Raw genomic sequence first — 26,045 nt, forward strand, 5'->3', positions numbered from 1 at the left:
GACATCGGCTGAGGCAAGAAAAATAATTGTTTAACTTGTGGGAAACAAATACCTCATAAGGATTTCCACTCTTACTGCCTTCCTTGCTTAGGCCCAGACCACGACGTATCAGCTTGTTTAGCCTGTGCTTCCTTCAACCGACGGACACTTAGACGTCGGTCGGAGTTTGCTGAAGAGTATTTTGGCTCCGCTTTTGCATATAAAATGCCGTCGGAGACTCCGACTACACATTTAGCTAAAAAACGCAAGGAAAAGGACCAACACTCGCGGCCCGCGGTTTCGGCTGAAACCACGGTTAGGCCTACCGCGAGTGTCTCTGTTTCGGCTGAAACCGAGACCTCGGTTCTCCCTTCGGCCGAAAGCATGCCTCCAACAACCGAGGCCACACAGGCCCCGGCTGAGTCGGCTACAGAAATTCCTACTGAAGAAGCAGGCACACAAGATTTGTCTGACACCATTCCGTTGGACATCTCTACTCCTGCACATGGGGCAGCTAGACCCCCTGCTTCTATGTCTATCAAGGCCTTCTCCAGGGCTAAAGCAGCTAAACTTTCCAAGGCCTTACCTACAAAAGCTCCCTCTCACAGACCTACCTCAAGTTCTCAGATTCTCAGCCTTGCTGAGGACCTTATTTCTCTGATCAGGGGATCCCAACCTCACCCAGACAGGGCTTCACAACCCCCTCCTGAAAAGAGGCCTAGGACTGAACCCCCTGAACCTCTCTCCTCTGACTATTCCTCGGATGGTTCAGATTTATCTGACCATCAGGAAGGACCATACTCACCTTATGAGGATTCTGATGCAGAAGACTCCATTCCTTCTGCCTCCCCTCCAGAAGAATTTTCATTTGGGGAAACTCTGCACTCAATGAGGGAACACTTCCAATGGCAGAGTCAGGATTTTTCTTATTCTAGGAAAAGGCCAAGGACTTTTTTACACTTACCACAGCATAGGCCTTTAGCCATACCACCTGTACTATCAGTTGTTGATGATGCATACAATGATGCCAGTACTGCCCCTGATTCTCTTCCCCCGGCCCCTGCCAAACCTGACAGATACTACAGGGTCCCGGATTCTCACTTCCACTTGTATAAGGCCCATGCTGCAGACCCAGAAACCATTTCTCAGGGCCCTAAAGGTGTTGCAGCTGCCTCTGCCAAAAACCCCCTACCCTCTGAAAGAGAATCAAGAGCATTAGAGAGATGGGGTAAAAAGGTTTATACATCTGCTACTCTTTCTGCCAGGGCTTTAAACTGTCAATTCCACATGATACAGTACCAGGAATTTTTGTTAGATCAGCTTAATAAAAAGCTGTCCTCTCCTGAACCTTTAGACCGTAAGTCCCTTCAGGATTTGGTACACAACTCTCAGCAGGTCAGTAATCATTTCTTAAAATGTGGCTATGATGCACTGGAGGCTTCATTTAGATCAGCTATGACTGGAGAAGTGATCCGAAGGCATGCCTGGCTAAAAGAACAATCCTTGCCAGACCATGTTAAGTCTAAACTCCTAGATGCCCCTATGGAGAAACAAAGTTTATTTGGCTCCACTGCACAGGAGGATGTCCTTCATGGATGCATCTGCAGTCATAACAACTGGGTTGTCCTGTCGTCAGGCAGCCCTTCAGTCGGCCGGATTCCAAAGTCCGGGTCCGGCTTCGGCTGATGTCGCACTTCACCCGACGTCATCTCTGTTGGTCTTCGGGTATAAAGGCATCAGCCGACGCCATTTTCCTCAGTCTTTCTTGCCGCGTGGCGCCCGAAGCGGAAGCTGTTCGCAAGTGCCGGTCGGTCGGATCCAGAGATTACTTCTACCGAATACTACCAAGACTTCTAAAGCTAAGTACCCGTTGGGGACTCTTTCTTGCCTCAGCCGATGTCAGAAAAAGTTAATAATTGTTTAACCTGTGGGAAACAAATACCTCATAAAGATTTCCACTCTTATTGTCTGCCTTGTTTAGGCCCAGCCCACGACGTAGCAGCCTGTTCGGCCTGTGTTGCTCAACCGACGCTTAGGCCGGTCGGAGTTTGCTGAACAGTTTTTCGGTTCTGATTTTGCGTACATTATGCCGCCGGATCCTCCGACTACCCAATCTGCCAAAAAACGCAAAGATAAAGACCGACAGTCGCGGTCCGCGGTTTCGGCCGAAACCATGGTTAAGCAAACCGCGAGTGTCTCGGTTTCGGCCGAAACCGAGAAAACTGATCAAAGTACAGCTGAATTTATCTCTACAACTGAGGCCCCTGCTACCACTCTTGAAACGGCCTCAGAAATTTTATCCACTACGGTGGTTGCCACTGACTTATCAGACACCATTCCCTTGGATGTCTCTACCCCAGCACGTGGTGCTGCTAGGCCTCCAACAGCCATGTCCATTAAGGCCTTCGCCAGGGCTAAAGCAGCAAAGACTACTAAAACAGTGCCTGTTAAACCCCCTACAACCAGGCCCTCCTCTAGTTCTCAAATGCTTACTCTGGCAGAAGATTTAATTTCATTAATTAGAGGATCTCAATCTCACCCAGACAGGGCCTCTCAGCCCCAGAGAAGAGACCTAGGGCAGAGCCCCTGAGCCAGTGTCCTCTGATGAGTCTGCCGATGAATCAGACATAACTGATCAGCCAGAGGCTCCTTTCTCCAATTTTGAAGACTCTGATGCTGAAGAATCCATTCCAGCTGCTTCCCCACCAGAAGAATTCTCCTTTGGGGAAACCTTACATGCCATGCGGCAGCAGTTCCAATGGCAGCAAGAGGATTTTTCAGACTCCAGAAAAGACTTAGGACCTTTCTGCACCTTCCACAGCACAGGCCCTTAGCTATACCTCCTGTTCTCTCTGTGGTGGATGATGCTTTCAATGATGTCTGCTCCGCACCAGATTCTTTACCTCCAGCCCCTGCCAAACCAGACAGATTTTACAGGGTGCCAGACACTCATCACCACCTTTACAAGGCCCCTCTTGCAGACCCCGAAACTATATCCCAGGGTCCCAAGGCAGTAGCCGCGACCATAGCAAAAAACCCTATTCCTTCAGAAAGGGAAGCAAGGTCATTAGACAGATGGGGCAAAAAGGTCTACACTTCAGCTACTCTCTCAGCTAGAGCTTTAAATTGTCAGTTTCACATGATACAATACCAAGAGTTTATGCTTGATCAGTTAACTAAAAAGCTAACCACTGATGAATCTCTTGATAAGAAGTATGTATTAGAAATGGTAAATAACATATACAACAGGTTAGTAACCATTCCTTAAAATGTGGCTATGATGCACTGGAGGCTTCATTTAGATCAGCCATGACTGGCACAGTGATAAGAAGGCATGCATGGCTAAAGGAGCAAGCTCTACCGGATCATGTTAAAGCTAAGTTGCTAGATGCTCCTATGGATAAGACAAGTTTGTTTGGTACACCTGCCCAGCAGGTTATGAAGAAAATGGAAGAAAAGGCAAAATCTGTTCAAATGGTTAAAGAATTCTTGCAGGTTCAACCCCCAAGGTTTAGCAGGAACTGGCCTGCCAAAAATTGGTCCTTTCCTGACTCCACAAGACCTCAAAGGGGCAGGAATAGACGTTCCAGAGGCAGAAACCAATCCAGGGGAGGTGCCTACAGAGGACGACAGTGGCAAGGTAACAACAGAGGCACAGACACAACCTCTGCCACTACATCAACTCAACCACAGTGACTTAACCCTAAATCCGCCTACCAGGGAACAAATAGCAGCTCCCCTAGGCGGAAAATTAACCTTATTTTCAAAGAACTGGCACTATATAACAACAGACAAGTGGATTTTACAAACCATAGATCAAGGTTACCGGTTCCACTTCCACACTTTACCAGTCAAAAGAGGAATGCCAAATCTACCGCCAAATCAAAAAACAGAGGCTCTACAACAGATAATGCAGTTAGCAAACATGAGAGCTGTGGAAAGAGTGCCAACAGCAGAGCAAGGAAAGGGGTTCTACTCCAGACTATTCCTAGTTCCAAGAAAGGAAAAAGTTGGAGACCAATTCTCGACCTGTCCGCCTTAAATACATACATCATTGTCCCAAAATTCAAAATGCTGACCCTACAGCAACTTCTTCCCATGCTGGGCAAGGAGTGTTGGCTGGTAACTCTAGATCTCAAGGAGGCATACCTGCACGTCCCCATTCGACCAATCTGCAGAAGATACCTCAGATTTCTTGCAGGATCAGAGCACTATCAATTCTCAGCATTGCCCTTTGGCTTATCTACTGCGCCCAGAGTATTCACAAAATGCCTGGCATCAGTAATCGCCCATTGCAGACTACAGGGAATTCAAATTTACCCATACCTAGACGACTGCCTGCTACAAGGGGACAACAAAAGCAAGCTGACAACAGATTTACAAAGGGTCATTTACTTGCTGCAAGCACTGGGATACACAGTCAATCTACAAAAGTCAAGGCTGATACCATCCCAAACAAGGACATTCTTGGGCTGAATTGGACACAGTAAAACAGATGGCATTCCTAACAAAGGAAAAACAAAAGAACTCCCTCTTTACTTCTTGGCACTAACAAAACTGAACAAGTTAACAGCAATAAAAGTACTGCAGGCCTTGGGCTTCATGGCATCATGCATAATCTTGGTTCCACTTGCCAGACTACATATGAGAAAACTACAGTGGTACCTAAAGAATTTATGGTCTCAACACAGACACAGCCTAGAAACAGAAATCCCACTAATTCCATGCTTAAAACAGGAGTTCCTATGGTGGGCTCAGGCATGCCAGTCAAACCCAGGGCTACCCTTTCGCAGATGTCAAGCAAGCCAGACCATCACAACAGACGCTTCAGACCTAGGATGGGGGCCCACATGCTGGACAAATGCGTGCAAGGATTGTGGACACAGGATCAACTTCACCTGCACATCAACCTAAAAGAAATGCTGGCAGTAAAACTGGCAATCCAAAAGTTCAGACCATTTCTCAAAGAGGGCCAGTTGATGATAAGGACAGACAACACCACAGTCATGTGGTACATCAACAAACAGGGAGGCACTCATTCATACCCCTATGCAGAATGACTTTGGAGCTGTGGACCCTGGCTCTCAGCTTCAACATCCAGTTCCAGGCAATATTTGTACTGCGAAAAGAGAATACTCTAGCAGACATATTAAGCAGAACCACATCGGATGCCCACGAATGGAAGCTGCACCCGGACATCTTCAAGACCATCTCAAAGAAATGGGGAATGCCTCAGATAGATCTATTTGCATCACCTACCAATCACCAGCTCAAAAAATTCTGCACAAGGACATTCCACCCACTAGCATGGAAAGTGGATTCGCTCTCCTTCAGCTGGAAAGGCCTAACAGCATATGCATTCCCACCTCTTCCCTTGATACACAAGGTATTACTAAAAATCAAGGAAGAACGTCCAAGGATAATCCTGATAGCTCCAAACTGGCCAAGACAACACTGGTACCCACTGCTGAGGAGCATGTCTCGGAACAATATGTGGCCAATACCCCTGATGCCTTTGATGTTAACTCAGAACAACTACAGCATCATACATCCAAACCTAAAAACGTTGCAACTGACTGCATGGAACATCACATAGCAGCAGCTAATCCAGAACTTTCCCAAAGAGTTAGAGACATTATTCTTGAAGCACGCAGACCTTCAACAAGAAGAAACTATGCTGGAAAATGGAAAAGGTTTGTCATTTGGAGTACTGAAAGAGGAAAAGATGTGTCAAACATAGATATGCCTAACATTCTGGAGTACCTAGCCGAACTTCTTCATTCAGGCCTGTCCTACTCCTCCATCAAGATACATGCATCAGCTATTTCAGCAGAATACAGCTTTGATCCACCTGTTTTTTCTCACCCTTTGCTCAGGCAGTTCCTCAGAGGAATCAAGAATGTAAAACCTCCAAGGAAACCACCATTACCAGCTTGGGACTTAAACGTTGTGCTAGAAAAATTGACACTATCACCCTTTGAACCAGCAGCAACAGCAGACCTACAACACCTGTCATGGAAAACTGCTGTCCTACTGGCAATTACTTCAGCAAGGAGGGTTTCAGAACTACAGGCCTTAATGGCAGTGCAACCCTTCCTAATCTTCCACCAAGATAGAGTGTCCATGAGGACTAATCCTACATTTATGCCTAAGGTGGCATCCAGAGTGTCTTTAAACCAGGCAATCCACCTTCCTACCTTCTTTCCCAACCCACAAAACAGAGGGGAAAGAATATTGCATACCTTGGATGTACATAGACAGCTACGCTACTACTTGGACAGAACAATAAGTAGCAGAACGACTGACCAACTTTTGTAGCCTATGCAACAGGAAGGGAAGGAAAAGCTATTTCCAAACAGACAATCTCCAAATGGATAGGAAATTGCATACGATTCTGTTATGCCTTCCATGGAAAACCAATTCCACAGAACATAAGACCTCATTCTACAAGGGCAACAGCCACTACCACAGCCTTCTTCACGAGGAGTGGCAACCAAAGACATTATTGAGGCGGCTACTTGGACCTCCGTGCATACATTTGCCAACCATTATAATTTGCCTCTATATTCCAGATCCCGAGCAGGGTTTGCCACTGCTGTACTGCAAGGGATCCTAAACACACCATAATCTAGTTTTATCCTCCTCCCTTGTTGGCTATGGTATTCTACCCAGTTGTTATGACTGCAGATGCATCCATGAAGGACATAGTACAGTTTTGTACCTACCATAAATGTAGATGTCCGAACTGGATAGCATCTGCAGTCAGGATTACCCTCCCTCCTTTCCCTCTGTGGTACTCCAAGGGTGTTTACCCTCCTAATAGCTAGCTGGTGGGGGGGAGTCTTTTATGGTGTATTTGTTTGTATATATGTGCATACATGCTTATTTTTGTGTTTACCTCTATCTTTTTGGAAACATTGGCATCTATCTAAATTTTAGCCTTCAAGAGGGCTACTGGCATCTGGGGCAAGAAACACTGAGGAAAATGGCGTCGGCTGATGCCTTTATACCCGAAGACCAACAGAGATGACGTCGGGTGAAGAGCGACATCAGCCGAAGCCGGACCCGGACTTTGGAATCCGGCCGACTGAAGGGCTGCCTGACGACAGGACAACCCAGTTGTTATGACTGCAGATGCTATCCAGTTCGGACATCTACATTTATGGTAGGTACAAAACTGTACTTTCTAAAGAAAGTGGAAGAAAAAGCAAAATCTGTCCAAACAGTCAAGGATTTTCTGCAGGTCCAACCTCCGAGGTTCAGCAGAAATTGGCCTTCAAAGAATTGGTCCTTTCCAGACACCTCCAGAGCACAAAGAGGCAGAAATAGACGCCCAAGAGGCAGAGGTCAATCAAGGGGTGCCTACAGGGGTCGTCAGTGGCAACCTGCCAACCAGAGAAGTGCCACCACAGCTGCGACTGCAACCACTTCCACAGGACAGACACAATGACTTGGCTCTGATTCCGCCTACCAGGGAACAACTGGAAGCACCCTTGGGCGGAAAGCTAGCTTTATTTTCAAAAAACTGGCATTGCATTACAGGAGACAAATGGACTTTGCAAACAATAGACAAAGGCTACAGGTTTCACTTCCACACTCTACCAAAACAGAGAGGGATGCCAAACCTTCCACCAAGCCAGAAATCAGAGGCACTAAAAGAAATCATCAGTTTACTAAGGATGAGAGCAATAGAAAAGGTACCATCTATGGAACAAGGCCTAGGATTTTACTCCAGACTATTCCTTGTACCAAGAAAAGAAAATCAATGGAGGCCTGTTCTCGACTTGTCCGCACTGAACACATATCTCATTGTTCCAAAATTCAAGATGCTGACCCTACAGCAACTCCTTCCCATCTTGGGCAAGGAGTCTTGGCTGGTGACTCTAGATCTCAAGGAGGCATACCTGCACGTCGCTATATGACCAGATTGCAGAAGACACCTCAGATTTCTTGCAGGATCAGAGCATTATCAATTCTCAGCATTGCCCTTTGGCTTATCTACTGCGCCCAGAGTATTCACGAAATGCCTGGCATCAGTAATTGCACATTGCAGGCTTCAGGGAATTCAAATCTACCCATACCTGGACGACTGCCTAATACAAGCGGACAACAAGACAAAAATAATAAAGGATTTGGCCTATGTCATACAACTGCTGCAAGCCTTGGGATACACAGTCAACATACAAAAGTCGAGACTAGTGCCATCCCAAAGGATAACATTTTTGGGTGCAGAACTGGACACAATAACTCAAGATGGCTTTTCTCACAGAAGAAAAACAAAAGCAACTACCAGTCTACTTCATGGCATTAACAAGACAAACTCAGCTTACTGCAAGGAAAGTCCTGCAGGCCCTGGGTTACATGGCATCCTGCATAATCTTGATTCCACATGCCAGGCTGCATATGAGAAAATTACAATGGTACCTAAGGAATGTATGGTCTCAACACAGACACAGTCTAGAAGCCCTGATACCAATCATTCCATGCCTGAAAAAAGAATTCCTGTGGTGGGCTAAGGCCTGCCAGATCAACAGAGGATTGCCTTTCCACAAACCGCATCCAAGGCAGACCATCACCACGGACGCCTCAGACCTAGGCTGGGGGGCACACATGGAAGACAAGTGTATCCAAGGCCTATGGTCCCAAGACCAGCTGAATCTACACACAAATCTAAAGGAGATGCTGGCAGTGAAGCATGCAATCGAGGCATTCAAATCATTCCTCCAGCAAGGACACCTGCTGATAAGGACGGACAATACCACAGTCATGTGGTACATCAACAAACAGGGAGGCACACATTCATACCCTCTATGCCGGATGGCAATGGACCTGTGGAACTTAGGCCTGAATCTCAACATCCAACTGCAGGCCAGATTCGTACCAGGAAAAGAGAATTCACTAGCAGACAGCTTAAGCAGAACTACCACGGATGCTCACGAATGGATGCTGCATCCAGACATCTTCAAAACCATAACAAAGAAATGGGGAATGCCAGAGATAGACCTGTTTGCTTCCCCACTCAACCACCAACTGAAAAAATTCTGCTCAAGAGTATACCACCCACAAGCCTGGAGGGTGGACTCCCTTTCTTTCAGCTGGAAGGCCCTGACAGTATATGCCTTTCCACCTCTCCCATTGATGTACAAAGTTCTACTGAAGATCAGAGAGAAACAGCCAAAGGTAATTCTGATAGCTCCAGACTGGCCAAGGCAGCATTGGTACCCGCTACTGAGAAGCATGTCTCGGACGAACTCATGGCCTCTACCTCTATGTCCTTTACTTCTAACGCAGAACAACTACAAGACCCTGCATCCAAACTTAAAAACGCTGCAGCTAACTGCTTGGAAACTTGCATAAAACAAAACCAACCTGTTTTATCTCAGAGGGTTAAGGACATTATCCTGGAGGCTCGCAGACCCCATCCACAAGGAAAACATATTCAGCCAGATGGAAGAGATTCCTCATTTGGAGTGCAGCAAAGGGAACAAATGTCTCACTGGCAAACCTAGCACACATCCTAGAATACTTAGCAGAACTGTTCCACAATGACTTGTCCTATTCTTCCATTAAGATTCATGCATCAGCAATTTCAGCAGAGTACAACATGGATCCTCCTGTCTTCTCTCATCCTCTCCTCAGACAATTTTTGAGAGGGATCAAAAATGTAAAACCTCCAAGGAAACCACCTCTGCCTGCATGGGATCTCAATTTTGTGCTAGAAAAATTAACACTTCCCCCTTTTGAACCAGCAGCAACAGCAGACTTACAGCTCTTATCTTGGAAAACTGCCTTCCTAATAGCAATCACTTCAGCAAGAAGGGTATCCGAGTTGCAGGCATTAATGGCAGTGCAGCCTTTCCTTATCTTTCACCAGGATAGAGTGTCTCTGAGAACCAATCCTACCTTTATGCCAAAGGTGGTATCCAGGGTATCCTTGAACCAAGCTATTCATTTACCTACGTTCTTCCCTAACCCACAGAACAGGGGGGAAAAACTACTACACACCTTGGATGTACACAGACAACTGCGCTACTATCTGGACAGAACTAAGGCCAGCAGAAAAACTGACCAGCTTCTGGTAGCATATGCAACAGGAGTGCAAGGAAAAGCAATTTCAAAACAGACAATCTCAAAATGGATAGGAAATTGCATTAGATTCTGCTACTCATTTCATGGAAAGACAACTCCTGAAAATATCAGGCCTCACTTCACAAGAGCTACAGCCACCACTACAGCTTTCCTACGAGGAGTGGCTACCAAAGACATTTTAGAAGCTGCTACTTGGAGCTCCGTGCATACATTTGCCAAGCATTACAATCTTCCTTTATACTCCAGATCCAGAGCAGGTTTTGCAACTGCAGTTTTACAAGGGATCTTAACTACACCATCATTATCTTAGTGCCTCCTCCCCCAGTTTGGCTATGGTATTCTACCCATATGTTATGACTGCAGATGCATCCTTGAAGGGCATAGTACAGATGTTCTTCATCTCACATTGCTGCAGTCCTTACACTTGGGTAGTCCGCTGTCCTCGGTCGGCCCGAATATCAAAGTAGAAGGCTGACGTCGGTCAAGGCGCATTTGACTGACATCAGGACGTCAGGGTACAAATGCGCATGACTGTCATATCCTCAGTCTTTTTTGCCGCATGGTCCGATGCAGAAGCAGCATTGCAAGTGCCGGTTGGCGTTCTGAGATTTTTCGATTTCGAAGTTTCAGACCGAGTTCAAAGTTGGCTAAGTACCCCGTTGGGGAATATTTTAGTTTTTTCTTGCCTCAGTGATTTACCGGATGTCAGAAAAAGTCAATAATGGCATTTCTTGTGGGAAACAGATACCGCATAGAGATTATCATACTTTGTGTATTCCTTGCTTAGGGCCTGAGCACGACGTTGTTGGCTGTCGCTCTTGTGCTAGATTTAATAAACGCACTATAAAGAGGAGGTTGGATTGTGCAAGGTTAGTCTTTGGGAAGCGGTGCAATTATAAAATGCCGTCGGATGCTCCGACGCCCGCTTCTTCGAAGAAGCGCAAGGACAAAGCAGTTAAGCCTAGGCTGGAAGAACCGTCTGTACTGGACGCCGGTTCTTTAGAGGTGTCGGTGGAGCCGGTGGCTCCACCGGAGGTTTCTTTGTGTTCCCAGGGTGAGACTTTAGTATTGCAAGATGTGGCCTCTCAGGAGGCAAGTCAAGCTGAGGGGGCTTCTCAGGTTATTATACTCCCCTCCCTTCCTAGGGTGGCTAGGCCCTCTCCTTCTGTTTCTAAGGCTTCTCCCAGGGGCAGGCCTGGTTTAGCTTCAGTTGGTGTTACCCCTAGCTCTTCAGGTACTGTGCCCAAGAAGCATATGCTTAAAATGGCAGAAGATTTGATTACTTTGATTAGGGGTTCTATGCCCCCTCCTGATAAGAGGCCTAGGGTGGAGCCTGAGCTGGGGGTTTTGAGCAGGCTTCAGATGTGTCAGAGTCTTCGGCTGAAGACTTGCAGGAGTACTCTCCTTATTCTGATTCTGATGTGGATGATTCTACTCCTTCTGCTTCTCCTCCTGAGGATTTTTCTTTTTCAGAAACTCTTCATTCCATGAGGGAGCATTTTAAGTGGGAAGGTCAGGACTCCTCTGATTCCAGGAAAAGGCTTAGGGAATTTTTGTTTTTACCCCAGCATAGGCCTTTGGCTATACCTCCTGTTTTGGATGTAGTGGAAGATGTTTTTACAGAGGCTTCTCTTAATCCTGATTCTTTGCCTCCTGCTCCTGTTAAGCCGGATAGGTATTACAGGGTGCCTGAAGCTCATAAGTATCTTTTTAAGAGTCCTAGGGCAGACCCAGAAACTGTTAGCCAGGGGCCTAATGGTGTCAAGGCTTCTGTTGTTAAGAATCCGGTTCCTGCAGACAAAGAGGCTAGGGCCTTGGATAGATGGGGAAAGAAAGTTTATACTTCTTCCACTCTTGCTATGAGGGCTTTGAATTGCCAGTTTCACATGTTGAAATACCAAAACTATCTCCTTTCACAATTAAAGTCTAAGGTTGATGCTCTGGCAGTAGGTATTGATTGTAAAGAGTTGCAAGATTTAGTACATGTTTCTGAACAGGTGGGTAAGCATTCTTTGCAATGTGGTTTTGATGCTGTACAGGCCTCGTCTAGGGTGGCTGCCACTGGGTCAGTTCTTCGCAGGCACGCCTGGCTAAGGGATCAAAATTTGTCTGAACATGTTAAAACAAGGATTTTAGATGCTCCTTTACAATCTGACGTGTTGTTTGGTCCTCCTGTTGAGGCAGTTTTAAAGAAAATGGAAGACAAAGCTAAGTCTATGCAGACTGTTAAAGATTTTTTCGAGGTTCAGCCTCCAAAGTTTAGCAGAAATTGGCCTGCTAAAGGGTGGACGTATCCTTCTTATGATTCCCAGTCTAGGGGTAGATCTAGGTGTGGTAAGGGCAGAGCTCAGGGCTCTTTCAGGCGTAGAACAGGGAGTTCTCCTGCACAGTCTTCAGGTGAGGGCAGGGGTCAGTCCTTTCGTAAACAGACCCAATGACCTACCTTTTCAGCTGCCAGAGCCTTCTCGTCTGGCAGCACCTTTGGGAGGAAGGTTGGCACTTTTCAAAGAAAATTGGAGTTTAATTACCCAAGACAAATGGGTATTGGATATCATACACCAAGGTTACAGGTTTTATTTCCATACCTTGCCTCCTTTCAGAGGCATGCCAGACGTTCCTCCTCAACAAAGAATAGAGGCTCACAAGCAAATTTCTCTGTTACTTCAACTAGGGGCCATACAGCCGGTTCCTATGCCAGAAGTGGGCCTAGGATTTTATTCTCGCCTGTTCCTAGTACCAAAGAAGGGGAACACGTGGAGACCAATTTTGGATCTATCTATCCTCAACACTTATCTGGACATTCCCAAGTTCAAAATGTTGGCGTTTCAACAGCTTTTGCCTCTGCTGGGCAAAGATCATTGGATGGTAACTTTGGATCTCAAGGAGGCTTACCTTCATGTTCCTATCAGACTAAGTTGCAGGAAGTATCTGCGTTTCGAGCTGGGACTTTTCACTATCAGTTCTCTGCATTGCCCTTTGGCTTATCTACTGCCCAGAGTGTTCACAAAGTTCTGGCTCCAGTGATAGCTTTCTTCAGGCTGAAAGGAATACAGATCTATCCTTATTTGGACGACTGCCTGATTCTGGCTCAAGGAAGGGAAGAGCTTCTTCGTCATTTGGAATATGTGATAGCAGTGCTAAGATGCCTAGGGTATTCTGTGAATGAAATAAAGTCCAGTCTAGTACCCTCTCAAGACATGTGCTTTCTGGGTGTGAGACTGAATACAGCATCCCAGATGGCCTTTTTAACCCCGGACAAACAAAAGAGTTTATCCCTTTACTTCCATCAGCTATCTCATCAGTCCGGGCTGACTGCAAGGACAGTCCTTCAAGCCTTAGGGTTCATGGCATCTTGTATTCTGGTGCTTCCCAATGCCAAACTGCATATGAGGAAGCTACAATGGTATCTCAAAAATGTATGGACACAGCACTGCCAGGATCTAGACACTGTCATTCAAATAATACCTTGCATTCAAAAGGAATTTTTGTGGTGGGCTCAGGAATGTCACCTAAACAAGGGACTCTCTGTGACCCGGCCAGAGGCGAGTCAGATTTTAACGACAGATGCCTCAGACAAAGCTTGGGGAGCTCATCTAAATGATAAGTGGATACAAGACAAGTGGCCTGCCAGACTACAACATCTACATATCAATCTAAAGGAGATGTTAGCAGTCCAGTTTGCATTAATAGCTTTCAAGGATTTACTTCTTCCAGGGCAGGTGTTGATTCTAACAGACAACACAACTGTCATGTGGTACATCAACAAGCAAGGGGAACATTCTTATCCTCTATGCAGGCAAGCAATGATTTTGTGGGAGACTGCTCTCAGTTTACAACTCAATCTTCAGGCAAGGTTTCTGCCAGGAGCACAGAACTCCTTAGCAGATGTGTTGAGCAGGCAATTATGGATCCCCACGAGTGGAAATTGGATCCTCATGTGTTTCAGAAATTGACAGTGTCATGGGGAACTCCAGACATAGATCTGTTCGCTTCTCCACTAAACCATCAGCTGCCAAAGTTTTGCACAAAAGGTTTCATCCCACAGCTTGGAAAGTGGATGCTCTTTCTTTCAATTGGAGCAATCTTCATGTGTATGCCTTTCCACCTCTGCCTCTCCTCCCAAAGGTACTTCTAAAGGTCAGACAGGACAAGCCAAGGATGATTTTAATAGCTCCAGATTGGCCTCGACAGCACTGGTACCCATTACTGAGAAGTCTGGTACGGAAGCCTCCATGGCCTTTGCCTTCGATTCCACACCTGTTGTCACAGGAGGACAGCCATTTGCTCAATGTCAAACTTCACTCTCTTCACCTAACAGCCTGGCATATTCTGTTTTGAACCATAGAGGGTCTCAACTTCCACAACAAGTTTTGAATGTGATTTTGGAAGCTAGAAGGCCTAGTACAAGGAAAGTGTACGCAGATAAATGGAAAGAGATTTTTATTTTGGAGTGCAGCAAAAGATTTTGATGTTTCTGAGCCTAATTTGAGTGTGGCTCTTCAATATCTTACTGAGTTACTGGACAAAGGTTTGTCTTTCTCTTCTATTAAGGTTCATGCTGCAGCAATTTCGGCTCACTATGATTGTGACCCACCATTGTTTTCTCATCCTTTGTTCAAGCAATTTCTTAGAGGGCAAAGAATATAAGACCCCACAGAGCTCCTACTCCTGCTTGGGATCTCAATTTTGTGTTGGAGAAACTCACTCTACAACCTTTTGAGCCTGCAGCTACTTCTGAGTTGAAATATTTGTCATGGAAGACTGCTTTTTTGTTGGCAATTACCTCTGCAAGAAGGGTTTCTGAATTGCAGGCCCTTATGGCGGTTGAGCCTTTCTTGATTTTCCATAAGGATAGGGTATCATTACGTACTAATCCTTCCTTTATGCGTAAGGTGGTTTCTAGTGTGGCTTTAAACCAAACTATTCATTTGCCTACTTTTTATGCAAATCCCCAAAATAAAGGGGAAAAGATTTTGCACACTTTAGATGTACACAGGCAGTTGCGATATTATTTGGACAGAACTAAAGGGTTCAGGCAGTCTCAGCAGTTGTTTGTTTCTTTTGCTTTGAGTTCTCAGGGCAAGCCTGTGTCAAAACAAACTATTTCTAAGTGGATTGGGTTTTGCATTGCTTTCTGTTATTCCCATCATGGCAAGGAGATTCCAGCTGGGATTAGGCCTCATTCCACTAGGGCTACTGCCACTTCAACAGCTTTTTGAGGGAGTGGCAACCAAGGATATTTTGGAGGCAGCTACTTGGAGTTCAGTGCATACTTTCTCTAGGCATTATCACCTGCCACTTTACTCTAAATCCAGGGCTGGTTTTGCCACTGCTGTTTTGCAGGGCATCTTGGCAGCTCCTGCTTCCTTGTAGTTAGCCATCCTCCCTTACCTCTGCTTTGGGATTCTACCCAAGTGTAAGGACTGCAGCAATGTGAGATGAAGAACATAGTACAGTTTTGTACCTACCATAAATGTAGATGTTCAAGATCCACATTGCTGCAGTCCAATTACCCTCCCTCCTTCCCTCTGTAGTTAGAGGTGGTTGTGTGGGTTGGGTTGTACATATTGTGTATTTTGTATATATTGTACATATAGTTAGTGCAAGGGTGGTGGGTTGGTTGTTTGCTGTCTTTTGGTTTTGACCTTTATTTTTAGGGTCTTCTGACATCTGGGGCAAGAAAAGACTGAGGATATGGCGTTGGTCATGCGCATTTGTACCCTGGCGTCCTGATGTCAGTCAAATGCGCCTTGACCGACGTCAGCCTTATACTTTGATATTCGGGCCGACCGAGGACAGCGGACTACCCAAGTGTAAGGACTGCAGCAATGTGGATCTTCGAACATCTACATTTATGGTAGGTACAAAACTGTACTTTTTGTACCTACCATAAATGTAGATGTCCGATAGGTATGCATCTGCAGTCAGGATTACCCACCCTCCTTCCCCTCTGTGGTATTCCTAGGGTACTTACCCCTCTCTTAGCTAACTGGGGGAATCTATTATGGTGTATTTGTTTGTATGTATATATGTATATATACTTTTTGATTTCTACTGTTTGGAATTTTCTACTTTTATACAAATTTAGCCTTCCTAGAGGGCACCTGGCATCCGGGGCAAGAAACACTGAGGAAAATGGCGTCGGCTGATGCCTTTATACCCCAGGAGCTATGACGTCAGGTGAAGTGCGACATCAGCCGAGGCCAGACCCAGACTTTGGAATCCGGCCGACCGAAGGGCTGCCTGAGGCAGGACAACCCATATGTTATGACTGCAGATGCATACCTATCGGACATCTACATTTATGGTAGGTACAAAACTGTACTTTTTATATGCATTTGTTGGTGGTGGTTGTTGTGCCCTCGTTTTGTATTCATTTTCCACAAAAGGTGCTACAGTTGCTGTTTGTTTGTAAAATGCAGATTTTACAGTGCTTGTGTAGTTGTAGAATAATTTTTGCAGTTATTGTTATAGGAAGCTGGTTTACATTTTCCCATTCACTGGTTAATCTGTATTTGGGTCTCCAGTGCCCCCCCCCCCCCCCCGAATTCTAAGTAAAGGTTAGTGCATTTTTGCATGTGGGATATGTAAACTGAGATCAGTAATCCTCTTCATTCATCCCTTTGTCAGGATTTTTGGTATATGCAGCAAACAGATTTCATTCTAAGGGCAAATAAAAGTTTGTGGTGTAATTTCAGACAGTTAATTGCGGATTTGTGGGACTTAACAGGATGTCTTAGGAAAATCAGTTGTATATTTTGTGTTTTGGCAGTATGCCTATAGCTCTGGCTGTAAGAGGTGGGAAGTTGGTGATGACCGGGGAGAAAAATAAGATTTCCACATCACACTTTTTTCACGTGTGTGCTTATGCTTCTTATTGGCAAGTGAAGATGCTCTTATTTCTGGCTTTTACTTTCGTAATCTGTGTTACCATTTGTAATTGTCTTTTATAGGTTCATACTAGGCTATCTGCCCTGGGGCAATTATAAGCCTAGCCCGATTCTGTATGGCTTACGCCACCCCTTGATTTGAGTATACTGTGCCCTATTTAAGGTTTAGTTTACTGTGCTTCTGTCTAATAGTGACACGGGAGTAATCCCTGGGACAAACCTACGATCCCCCATCCACTTATCGAGATTCTTCTTGAAGAGATTCAGTGAGGTGCTCTGCCTCACATGAACTGGAATTCTATTCCAAAAGTATTTTCCTGGGGCTTTAATATTGTGGTTTCATCTGTCACTGTTTTGTCGTCTTAACACGCTGTTAACCAAATGATTGTATTCTGAGTACTGAGTAGGACGTATTTTATAAGATGTTAGTGTCTTCATATTTCTCCATAGTGCGGCTGCTGTAACATTTGGTGAGAAACTGAAAGGATGCAGTAATAGTCTGCCATGTGCATGCAGCAACTTTTGTTTTGTGTGTGTGTGGCTTTTAAACTGGCATATGTGCACCTTTATTTCTTTGTAAGTAAATCTACTTTAGAAAGTCACCATTTTATTGTTTTAGGTGTATTGTTGACTACCTTCTAACTGTACTTATTAGAGCAGGTTAAAGGAAATCACTGTAAATCCTCATTATACCCCAGAAATGATGATCCTTGAACAATATACAGTCTCTGTTAACCGGTACCCATGGGGAGTGGTAGATGCCGGATAACTGTAAGTTCTGGTTGCTTGAGAGTTGCTATTAAAAATAGACCTGACTAATACTGTACTGTCTACTGTTTGTTTAGTTTGATTGTTCTTGTGTTGTGGAGAGAGGGAATTTATTCCTGTTTTCCTTTTTAAAACTCTAAAAACGTAAGGCATGTTTCTGTGGGGGAGGGGAATAGAAAGTGCAACACATGAAAATTGTACTGTATTTCTTCCATTTAATTTTTTTTTCTGGTTGCTTGAAAGTTCTGGTTGCTTGAGTTCCGGTTATCAGAGTTTACTGGACAGAAATGACTGAGTTTGATAAATAAATGCAGTGGCAGTTTATGTGGGGGAGGTAGCATGAATGACTTCCTCCAGAAGTGAAATACAAGAGAGTCTCTTTACCACAGCCTGAGAAAACTAGAAGCCTAAAAACATTTTTAATAGTGCAGTTTTTCCCATGAGTTATGAGAAACAAAACAAATACAGGGGGACCCATGAATTCCAAATGTCAAGTTTTTGTAAGTGTAAGTTAGTGCAATGATTAAACAGAAATATAAGATGTGCATTTTGCGTACATCATATAGTAATTACAGCCAAAGTAGTGTGTGGAAAAAGTAAATTAATTTAAATAAGTTGTAAACAAATGCATTTGAACTGCAGTGTGTGCATCTGACAGAGGTGAAGTATCCATTTGTACAAGACGTGTAAAGCATTTAAAATGGTTGGATGCATTTAGTGGCTGTATCCTGCAGGCCCATTTGAAGTGAGAAGAGTTATGCTGTTAGATATGCAGATATTATGCCAATCAGTTGTCCAGAGTATTGGACAGATATTCCAGTTTTTTTCTAGAGCCTTTGTCCAAGTTTTGTGCGTCATCTAGTTGAGGTAAAGGTCTACCTCTATCTCATACAGTACCAACTTGGACTGAGGGAAGGTAGACTGATTACATGGCAAGGGTTCAGGAGACTCCACAGAGCTGTTGTGTTCTCAAAAAAAAAAAAAAAAAAAAAAAAAAAAAAGAGCCAGAATGTTGAAAAAAAACTGATCGAAGCCGAAACTTACCTGCTGTGGGCTAGACTGGTGTGATGACACAAAGGCCACCAATCATGCGGTTAAAGAGGATGAAATCCTAATAGTGGCTGTTGGTGGCGAGAGGGGGTGATGGTAAGAGCAGCCTGAAAATATTAGGCTTAGGGTTTAGATGGCCCAAAGAAAGGGGAAGGCTATTGCTTACACAGTAATGTCACTGTATGCCAACATGACACCTAGTAGAAAACAAGTCACCTTTAATCCTATATATGTTGATTGCCATTAAGCAGTGTGTGGATTGCTACCAGCTTGTAACCAGGAGAGTGAAGTATTACTTGCGAGATCAAAACTGCAAGTTACTGCTGTGTTTTTAGTGTATAGTAGTAAAGTTGTACCTGCTAATAACACTGGGCAGCATCAAACTTGGCATTTAAAGGTATTAAAATTATCAGATTAATAGTTAAGCTCAAAGTGTTGACTGTAATGGATCTTAAGTCCAAAGTGGAAAATAGGAGGATGTTGTGTAATGACCAGCACTCCAGGGAAAGACTGCATTTGAAAGTTCTGTTGCACATTTGGTAAAGTATTGTGTAGCAGTGTTCGCATCTGATACTAACCTGGCATCCATTGTCCCATGCTGGTCATTGGTCTTGGGAAGCTGTGATTTGCTGGGCTTTGAAGGTCCAATATTAAAGTATACCATGAGCTCTTCAGCTCAGTGTGTGGAGAATGGCTATGGGTTTTAACTCTGCACGGAATGCGACGCACATCTAATCAGTTAAAGAACACTTAAAAAATGAGCAGCATATTATGCAAGCCCAGATGTTGCAGTATCTTGCTTTGTGTTGGCCTTTGGTTTGTATGCCAACAGTAAGATTGTTATTGCTCAGACTCTGTTTAGTCTTTTTTTCCCCCTCTGTCAGTCTTCATATATCTTTTTCTAGACAATACCTGTACTGTATGAAACACATGAACAGACGTTTAAGCCTTCTGCAGTGGTAACTGTTCAGTTTTTTTGTGTTTCTCTCTGCTTTGCACATTTACAGAAGTTGTCAATCTGTGTGTTTGTGTGTACACATTATCAAACCACAAGCCAAAAGAGTCCAAATGTGACAATCACATGAATCCTGAGTGTAGTAAGCAAGCCACACACTTTTAAGAACCAAAAATTTAAAACTGTCATAGTTTAACTCCAAAGTAACAGTACATTGTTTTTGTCCTAACCACCAAGACTTCATCAGAACATAATGAATCAAAACCAGTGATCTGACCTTAATTACTCTAAGACTAATGAATGGAATTAATTTACATAATTAGATTAACTTGTGTTAAAGCTATTAAAGCAGCAGCAAGCACTTTAAAAAATAAATTGCGCACAGAATTAAACACGCACCTTTCATTATATATGTATTTAAAACTGTGAGGATCTATCCTAATTCATAAATCCCATTGAAAAAATGATAAAATATAATGAAGTAAACATTCAGTAAAGCAGTATATGTTTTAAAAAAAACAAATGTGCACTTCTCACTGTCGTCTTCTTCTTTCGGCTTTTTCCCGGTTAGGGGTCGCCACAGCGGGTCATCTGTCCGCTCATGATTGGCAGTGGGGTTTTACAGTGTCGAGTTGCCAGCCTGGCGCCCAACCTTCCACAGAAGGCACACACACGCACGCATTCACACCTAGGGCCAATTGTGCACTTCTCACTGTGAACAGACTTAAAAAACTTAACAGATTTGCTGCCCTTGACTTCAACACTGGTACGATGGAAATACTGTCATTAATACGGGGGGGGGGGGGTTACATTCAACCTCAACTGCAAGTACAACTCCCTATATTCAAGGTTGGTCTCCCAACTACCTCCCGTAAAACTCAGTTCTACCATATCTAAGATAGCAAATTTAAAACCAGCGAAATACATACGTTTAAAGAACGCGTATGTAAAGCATTAACATTTTGATGTGTAATGTATTTGTGTTCATGAAATTCTTTTACTAGCTTTGTCCGTCTTACCTGTATAAAATGTTGTACAAGATGAGCACTTGGCTATATATACTACTCTTTGGGATGAACATGTTCCATTTTTAATCTGCTCAATACCTCACTGCGTGTACCCATAAATGTTTCATCTCCTGCCAAGATGTCAATGCAATAACCATACCTGCCATATTTAGTTGTACCCTTTGCATCATTAAAGTGTTTAATTCCTGTCTTATTTTTCTCAAGGAACCTCTTTATACCTTTGCCCATTTTATATACAGATTGTGGTTCAACACCTATGGCAGAAAGTAAAGCAATGTTTGCAACAAGTGCATTCCAGTTTCTACTCACTATTTCTTAAATGTCTTTTGTTTTGTCAGAATATTTCATGACCAAAGCTCTGTTAAAGCCAATATTTTGGTGTAACATTCCCCATACCGTTAGGACCAACACCTAATGGGGGGTTTGTATCATAGAACTCAGTCACTGATGACTTCAAAATTGATGTTGTCCACCACACTCTTTTTGGGTATCCGTAGCTAAAAACATATCACAAAGTTTCTCCAGCGCATAATGCAACATCTTTCTTAAAAGTCGTTCTTTGCTACACCGATAAATTGTCCTTTAATAATACATTTTTTTTTTACATGAAATAGGGTGGCAGCTGTTGGACGTGTTAATAGACGTTACTAAACATAGGTTTTCTGTAATTTCTAGATTTGAACTAATTTTCACCCAAGGTAATAATTGTATCCACATAATTAATGGCTTCATTAGTACATTGATATGTAAATTTCAGAAAGGTTGTGGAACAAGATAGAAAATCCATAAGTATGTTTACTTTTATTTCATCTAAAAAGTGTAAATATAGTTTACAATACTCAGAAGTTCATTAACAAAAATATTCTTTGATTCCCAACCTTTCATAACAAAGATTTGTGTAAATAGCGATGCAAGGCTGCCCCTATAGCTCAAATTAATGAAGTTATCTCATACCAGTTCCTCAGACTTGGCAAGAAAGCTACAGTCACTTTTAGGGATATAACTAGACCATTGTAGTACAGAACATTCGTTGTAAAGTGAGTTTTTTTTTGCCCTTAAATCATTTGTCACACGTCCTAAAAAAAATCCCGAGAGTTCTTCAAAATGTGCAGGCAGGAGGAAAAAATAGGATTTAATCATCTGTCAATGTAAGTTGCCAAAAGGTATGTTTTAGACTCCATGAGTTGCTACAATAGGCCTAAAAGGGGTCAAGGACATTTTTGTGGACTTGGGGTATCCAAAAAATAGTACGATTTCTAGGGGATACTGTAGTTAAACAAATAAAAAAGCCCCCCTAAAGTCCCTGATAAGAATTCCCTGCATTGCAGTATCATTCAAAAAAAAATGTCTTTTCCTATAAGCAATGTTGACCTTACTAATTGAAGTAATCTCTTAAACTGAATCATCTTGCAGTATGTTAAACATTTTCTCAACATAATCAGTAGAATAATGTACAACTATCCCCCTCCCTTGTCCGGCTTCAGTACCCTAATGTTGTCATTTGTTAAGTTATAATATCAACTTCTGCTTATTTAAGTTTGGTTTAAAACTGGTTTTAGTCTTGCTCATTTTTTGTATATGTCTTGCTGACACATTTTCTGAAACATTTGAGTAGTAGGGTGAGGTATACAGGCATATTTACTACTGTTAGCATCTGAAGCAGCAATGCTGGACATATCGAGCAGCTAAATTTAGTTTCCTAATAAAAAGCTTCAGTTCGCATAATGCATCCACTAGGTCAAACTGGTATGAAGGAACAAATCTAAAACCTTTTTCTAACAACAAAAAATGTTCCTTAAAAATAGAAATGTTACTGTAATAAAAAAAAATTTAAAAGCATTTTAAGTATGAACAATCCCATCACCTTGGAGACAGTTCAACTGCAGGATGAGGGCTGATTTTGGCCACTGAGTACCCTTTCCACTCGGTCAGCTGACTTCCTCCCATGTCACATAAAAATTGTGTCCACTCTTGCTGTCTTCAGTTCTTTTGCATTCTTGTATGTGCCGTTTATGGGTTAGAACAGTATGTTTATATTGGACCACTGGTCTAGGCTTTGTAATGAAGAGTGATCTTGTAAGTATCCTTTGGAAATCTTACTTTTTGTTTTTAGTAAGGATTGTTTATCTTTTTTGTATATGCTTGTATAGACTTGTGCATGATCCACCCACATGGAAGTGTAGAGCATGAGTGAATGCTGACAATTGTGGTAAATCTGGTAATAAGGAGATTAATTTTAAGGCTTTCGTAAGAGTGTGTGTACTGCCTAATAGTATCCCATAACACTACTAGTTGTGAGGTTAGTCATGGTTTTAACCCCCCCCCCCCAGGAGCAAGATGGGAGTCAGTACTTGTCAATCCGAGCAAGAAGGGCCTTCCTGCAGTTAAGCAGAAACTGTGTCATCTGAACCCTATCCTGCCACAGTACCACTCAAAAAAATTACAAGAACTGTAAATAAAAATAAAAGGGCACTTCCGACTCGCACCACTAGTTTAAAGGAAAACATCCTTGCAGAGGTGCTTATTCACCCCTCCCCTCTAGCTGTGGCTATGGCAGCCTTCTTCACTGTAGTTCTTTTTGCCAGTTATTTCATGAGTACTGCAGTGGACTGTCTCAGACAAATGGATTTATGGGGTGATGAAGGTGTGTGGATTGTGTCTTTCTATCTCATCTGCCATGGTGAATTCAGTTCCCTTTGGTCCAACAGGGATGACCCCCCTCTTTTCCTAGATCAGTGGCCACAATTAGCATGTACACCCCATCTGTGGGGTTGGGGGTGCATTATAAGGAGAGAACTGTCAGCAAGGGATATCAACCAATTTAGATGCTAGTTTTTCACATCAGTGTTCTGGAGATGAGGGCAGTTGTCTTGGCATTGCAGGGACATTAGGTGGTCTTCTCTAGGGTGTGATTTGTATCCAAACGGGCAACACTTCTGTGGTATGATACATTAACAACAAAGGTGGAATCAATTCTTACCCACTTTTCAGAGAGGCCTTGAGTGTGTGCCAGTCAGTAGGTTATGCCTTCACAGCATTTTCTAACAGCAAGACACATTTCAGATCATTCCAGTGTCCTTGCCGTCAGGCTGAGTCAGTGCAACTTCATGCCTCACGATTGGTTCCTCAATGTAGAAGTCGCAACTGAGATGTTCAGTAGCTGGGGCCAGGCTTGTCAGATATGTTTGCCACTCCCAGCAACATTCCACAGCTACATTGCCCTACTCCTTCCAGAGGGATGCCCTGGTCCATCTTTGGCTGCCTTGGATTCCTTGTCATCTTTCCCTGTATTCCCCTCATAGAAAGATGCTGCAGCAAGTGTCATAATGCAAGGCAGCTGTCATGCTTATGTCCACTTTCTGGCCCAGCCAAATACAGTTCCCTTCACTATGGCATCGTTTGGTGTGACCACCATGGTCCCTAGAGCCAAAACCATATTTTTTTTTTATTCTCATCCATCTGGCAAGCCACATCAGAACATAAGTCCCTCAAACTCACTGTATAGTTTCTCCAGTTCGTGATGACCAGTGACACATCCTTGCCTCCAGAGTTGTTTAAATCCTAACTGCCTCTAAGAAACACTCTAGTTAAAAACTCTACAAATGTAAGTGGAAAGGATTTTCCACTTGGGCTATTAAGGACCTAGATCTCTTATCGGCATCTCTTCCTTTTATTCTTATTTTCTACAAGTCTGTCTAATGGTAGAATAGGTTACACCAGAATCAGTCACTTGCAGCAATATCTAGTTATCACCAACTTCCATAGCTTTCTTTAAAATATGCAAAGTGTTTCTCACACATCTTTTTTTGAGGTCATCTGTTGTCTTGCCATGGGACCTTACTCTGACATTTCAAGCATTGACTCGGCCCTCTGCCTCTTCCTTAAAATTCCCTTCATAGAAGACAAATTTATTCCTTGTGGCTATCACGTCTCCAAAGAGAATGCCAGAAATACAGATCTTGCCTTGCAAGTGCCCTTATTTGATCAGTCAAAGACAGGGTCTGTCTGACAATCCATCCTTTATACCAAATGCACCATCGAGTCCACCTTAAACCAGTCTATTCGCTTCTTTTTTTTCCCCAACCATTCCAGTCACGGAAATACATTTTACAAATTCTAGCTGTTCATTGGCAACTGAGATTCTGTCTTCATCGAACTAAGTCTGGAGGTAAGAATGACAAACTTTGAATCCTCTTCATAGACTTGACTTTGTTCCAAGTTGACCAGAGTTACTCTGTGTAGATGGCTAATAGATTGCATAACTTTTATTTGATACTTCATAAGGTTTGACTTTCATCCAGCCCAAAAACTCATTCTTCTAGATCTATTTCAGCAACTTCTACCTTCTTCAAACAGTCTGCACTGGATGAAATCTGCACCGCCGCAACTCTACATAGTTTTGTCAAACATTGCAAACTGGACTTGCTAGGTCTAGAGCTGCATTTGGGTCCACCATCCTCCAGGATGTTTTGCCATGATGTCATTCAGGTTTTTAAAGTGGCAGTCTTTCCCAACCAGTTGAGACCGACAGACAGAAGAGCACAGGTTACAAAAGATGTTTTTCATCTCACATTGCTGCAGTCCTTACACTTGGGTAGTCCGCTGTCCTCGGTCGGCCCGGATATCAAAGTATTAGGCTGACGTCGGTCAAGGCGCTTAAGACTGACATCAGGACGTCAGGGTACAAATGCGCATGACCGACGTCATATCCTCAGTCTTTTTTGCCGCATGGTCCGATGCAGAAGCAGCGTTGCAAGTGCCGTTCGGCGTTCTGAAATTTTTCGAATTCGGAGTTTCAGACCGAGTTAAAGTTGGCTAAGTACCCCGTTGGGGAATATTTTAGTTTTTCTTGCCTCAGTGGTTTACCGGATGTCAGAAAAAGTGAATAACTGTATTTCTTGTGGGAAGCAGATACCGCATAGAGATTATCATACTTTGTGTATTCCTTGTTTGGGGCCTGAGCACGACGTTGTTGGGTGTCGCTTTTGTGCTAGGTTTAATAAGCGCACTATTAAGCGAAGGTTAGATTGTGCCAGGTTGGTCTTCGGGAAGCGGTGCAATTACAATATGCCGTCGGATGCTCCGACGCCCGCTTCTTCGAAGAAGCGCAAAGACAAAGCAGCTAAACCCAGGCAAGAAGAGTCGTCCGTACCGGACGCCGGTTCTTTAGGGGCGTCAGTGGAACCGGTGGTTCCGCCGGGGGCTTCTCTGGAGTCCCAGGGGGAGACTTTGATATTGCAGGATGTGGCCTCTCAGGAGGCAGGTCAGGCTGAAGGGGCTTCTCAG

The 26,045-nt window shown here is 43.6% G+C and overlaps 1 protein-coding gene and 1 non-coding gene across 2 annotated transcripts in view; both read left to right on the forward strand.

The window, feature by feature from the left end:
- PPP1R8 (protein phosphatase 1 regulatory subunit 8) overlaps positions 1 to 26,045 on the forward strand; it is a 781,869-nt gene that overhangs the window by 349,150 nt on the left and 406,674 nt on the right. The gene's annotated exons all lie outside the window — the stretch shown is intronic.
- Positions 19,338 to 19,495, forward strand: LOC122792587. The gene has a single exon (XR_006363395.1).

Source organism: Protopterus annectens, chromosome 1.part2 (genome assembly GCF_019279795.1).
Source record: "Protopterus annectens isolate FY-2018-M chromosome 1.part2, PAN1.0, whole genome shotgun sequence".
Lineage (NCBI taxonomy): Eukaryota > Metazoa > Chordata > Ceratodontiformes > Protopteridae > Protopterus > Protopterus annectens.